Source organism: Rhinolophus ferrumequinum, chromosome 7 (genome assembly GCF_004115265.2).
Source record: "Rhinolophus ferrumequinum isolate MPI-CBG mRhiFer1 chromosome 7, mRhiFer1_v1.p, whole genome shotgun sequence".
Taxonomy (NCBI): Eukaryota; Metazoa; Chordata; class Mammalia; order Chiroptera; family Rhinolophidae; genus Rhinolophus; species Rhinolophus ferrumequinum.
The window spans coordinates 82,097,623-82,101,830 of NC_046290.1; the positions used below are offsets into that span (position 1 = coordinate 82,097,623).

The window sequence follows — 4,208 nt, forward strand, 5'->3', positions numbered from 1 at the left end:
GTATACTTTGGTATTCCACATAGTCTTTATTGTCAAATACATTTGATCTTCTTATTTCAGTTCAAACAATTAATGAGTTAAATTCTCAATATGAAATGCTGATGCCTCACCTGGAGAAACTTCTTCTGTTTCTTCATCCCTATCAGGCAAGCATATTCATTTCATATTCATTTTTCTACATACAACTCAAAATTTCCTTACCAAAACTTCTAGGCTATAGTATAATTTTCCTTTTAAAAAACATATATTTCACCCTCCTCTTCTTGGCGGGGATCGGGTGTGCGGTCTCGATCCCCGTAATGTATGGAGGCAGACGGAAAGGGCTCCGGCCCCCTCGGCGTCATGTCTTCGGTGCCGGCGGCCTCCAGTCCGCCGGTTCTATCCTCAAGCGCCGGGACACGAGGGAAAAAAAAAAAAAAAAAAAAAAAAATATATATATATACACACACACACACACACACACACACACACACACACACACATATATATATATTTCATGTCATTTTTTAAAAAAAAATAAATTTTAAATATTTTTATTATGGTAACTTATACATAACCCAAAATGTTTTAATTATTTTTAAGTATACAGTTCAGACTCACTAAGTACATTCATATTGTTGTGCAAATATCACCACCATTCAGCTCCGGAACTTTTTCATGTTCTCTAACTGAAACTCTGTGTCCCTTAAATACTAACTCCCCATTTTCCCCCTCTTCCTAGTCCCTGGTAATACCATCCTACTTTCTGTATCTATGAATTTGTCTACTCTAGTTAGCTCATGTAAGTGCAGTCACAGAGTGTTTGTCCTTCCGTGACTTGCTTATTTCATTTAGCATGTCTTCAAGTTTCATTCATATTATAGCATACGTCACCATTTCCTTCTATTTTAAGACTGAATAATATTCTATTGTGTGTGTGAATATATATATCAGTTTGTTTACCCATTCATCTGTCGACGGATACTTGGGTATTCAGAGCAACTTTCGTTGCTTCCACTTTTTGCTGATTGTAAATAATGCTGCTGTGAACATGAGTGTACAAATATCTTTTTGAGCCCCTACTTTCATGTCTTTTGGACGTGTACCTGTAAGTGGAATTTCTGGATCATATGGTAATTTTATACTTAAATTTTTGACACTCCTGCCATACTATAGTGACTGCATCATTTACATTCCCACCAACAATGTAGAAGAGTTCCAATTTCTCTACATCTTCACCAACAGTTGTTATTTTCTTTTTGTTTATTTGTTTGTTTGTTTTTTAATAGCCATCAGAATGCGTGTGAAGTGGTATGTCAGGGTTTGGTTTGCACTGCCCTGATGATCAGTGATTTTAATCATATTTTTACATGCTAATTGGCCATTTGTGAAACTTTTTTGAAAAAAATTGTTTATTAAGTTGCCCATTTTTTAAAAAATTGGCTTTTTTTTTGTTGTTGACTTGTAAAAGTTCTTTATATATTCTAGATATCAGTCCCATGTCAGATATATCATTTGTAAATATTTTCTCCAATCCAGTGGGTTACCTTATTTCTCTGCTGATAGTGTCCTTTAATGCACAGAACTTTAAATTTTGATAATGTCCAACTTTTCTATTTTTTATTCTGTTGTTTGTACTTTTAATGTAATAAAAAGGTCTCATAGTCCACACAAAAATCTGCATATGGATGTTAATAGCAGCTTTATTCATAATTGTCAAAACTTGGAAGCAGCCATGATATCGTTCAGTAGGTAAAAGGATGAATTGTGGTACATCAGACAATGGAATATGATTCATACTAAAAAGTAAAGATCAAAGACCTACATGTAAAACCTGAAACAATATACTGCACAGAAGAAAACATAAGTACTTTATGGACCTTGGTCTTTGACAGGATTTTATTACTTTGACCTCAAAGGCGAGGGAAATAAAAGCAAAACTAAGTGAAAGGGACTATATCAAACTAAAAAGCTTCTGCGCAGTAAAAGAAACTATCAGCAAAACAAAGAGGAAACCAAGCCAATGGGAGAAGATATTTGCAAACAACAGGTCCGATAAGGGGTTAATATCCAAAATATATAAAGAACTTGTACAACTCAACAACGAAACACAAACAATCCAGTTAAAAAGTGAACAGACGACCTGAACAGACACATCTGACATCATACAAATATCCAACAGACATGAAAAAATGCTCAACTTCACTAGCTATTAGGGAAATGTCAATCAAAACCAAAATGAAATACCAACTCACACCTATTAGAATGACTATTATCAGCAAGACAAGTAATAAGTGCTGGAGAGGTTGTGGAGAAATAAGACCCTCATATACTGCTGGTGGGAATGTAAACTGGTACAACCACTATGGAAAACAACAGGGAGGTTCCTCAAAAAATTAAGACTAGGGTACTGTATGACCCAGCAATTCCTCTTTTGGGTATCTACCCCCAAATTTGAAAACATTCATTTGTAAAGATATATGTACCACTATGTTCCTTGCAGCACTATTCATGGTGGCCAAGATGTGGAAACAGCGAAAGTATCCTTCAATAAGTGATTGGATAAAGAAGATGTGGTACATCATATATACAATAGAATATTACTTGGCAGTAAGAAATAAATGAAACACGGCTGTTTGCAGCAGCATGGATGGATCTTGAGAATATCATGCTAAGCAAAATAAGTCAGACGGAAAAAATAAAAAAATTATTTCATTCATATGTGGGATGTAAAATCGAAAGCAACAAACAAAAACTCAAAGATGCAGATGATATTATGGTGGTTACCAGAGGGAAAGGAGGGTTGAGGAGAGGTAGAAAAGGGTAAAGGGGGTCAAATATATGGTGATGGTAGGAGATTTGACTTCGGATGGTGAACACACAATACAACATACAGATGATGTATTATATATAATTGTACACTTGAGACCTATATAATTTTATTAACCAGTGTCACCCCAATAAATGTAATAAAATAAAAAAAATAAAAAGAAATGAGCTTTCAAGCCATGAAAAAACATGAAGGAAGCTTTCATTCATACTAAGTGAAAGAAACCAATCTGAAAATGCTATATATCGTATGATTTTAACTATATGACATGCTGGAAAAGGCAAAACTATGAAAATAGTAATAGATCAATGGTTGCTAGTGGTAGGTGGGGTGAGAGATGAATAGAAAGTATACAGGATTTTTAGGGCAGTAATAATATTCTCTATGATATTATAATGTTGGGTACATGTCATTTTACTGTTTTCCAAACTCATGAAATGTATGGCACCAGGAGTAAAGCCTCTGGATAATTGTGATGTGTCAGTGTAGGTTCATCCTCAGTAAAAATAAATATAAATATATATCACTTTGGTGAGTGATGTTGATAATGTGGAGGCTCTGCATGTATGGGAGAATGAGGTACCTTTCTCACCATTTCATTGTAAACCTGAAACCTAAATCATTTCTCATATTCTTCTAAGAGTTTATAGTTTGAGCTCTTACATTAGGTGTTTGATCAAGTTTCAGTTAATTTTAGTTTATGGTGTAAGGTGACGGTCTCACTTCCTTTGAGGTGTGTGTGTGCGTGCGTGTGCGTGTGTGTGTATCCTGTGTTCTCATCACCATTTGTTGAAAAGACTGTTCTTTCACCATTGAATGACCTTGACAATCATTTGACCATATATATGAAGCTTTAATTCTGGGCATTCTAATCTATTCTTATGATCTATATGTCTGTCTTTATGCCAGTACCACACTGTTTTTATTACCATAGTTTTGTAGTAAGTTTTAAATTCAGGATGTGTGAAACCTCCAGCTTTTTTGTTTTTCAAGATTGTTTTGACTGTTTGGGGTCCTTTGAGATTCCATATGATTTTTAGGATAGATTTTTCTATTTCTGTAAAATATCATTGGATTTTGATAGCATTGCTTTGAATCTATAGATTGATTTGGGTAGTATTGACATCTTAGAATATTGAATCTCCTAGTCCATGAAATGGAGTGTTTAATTTATTTGTGTCTGTTTTAATTTCTTCCAGCAAAGCTTTGTAGTTTTCAGTACAACTCTTTTGTCTCCTTGCTTACGTTTATTCTTAAGTATTTTTTCTGTTTGATGCTATTTTAAATAAAATTGTTTTCTTAGCTTCCTTTTTGAATTGTTCATTACACACACACACACACACACACATATGTATGTATGTATATATATCAATGCAGCTGTTTTTTTTTAAAGAGCGAA

The 4,208-nt window shown here is 34.1% G+C and overlaps 1 non-coding gene across 1 annotated transcript; it reads left to right on the top strand.

The window, feature by feature from the left end:
* Positions 1-253: 253 nt before the first annotated feature.
* LOC117025425 (small nucleolar RNA SNORA57) lies at positions 254-402 on the top strand. The gene has a single exon (XR_004423619.1). It is a non-coding gene; the product is annotated as a small nucleolar RNA SNORA57 (small nucleolar RNA).
* Positions 403-4,208: the final 3,806 nt, after the last annotated feature.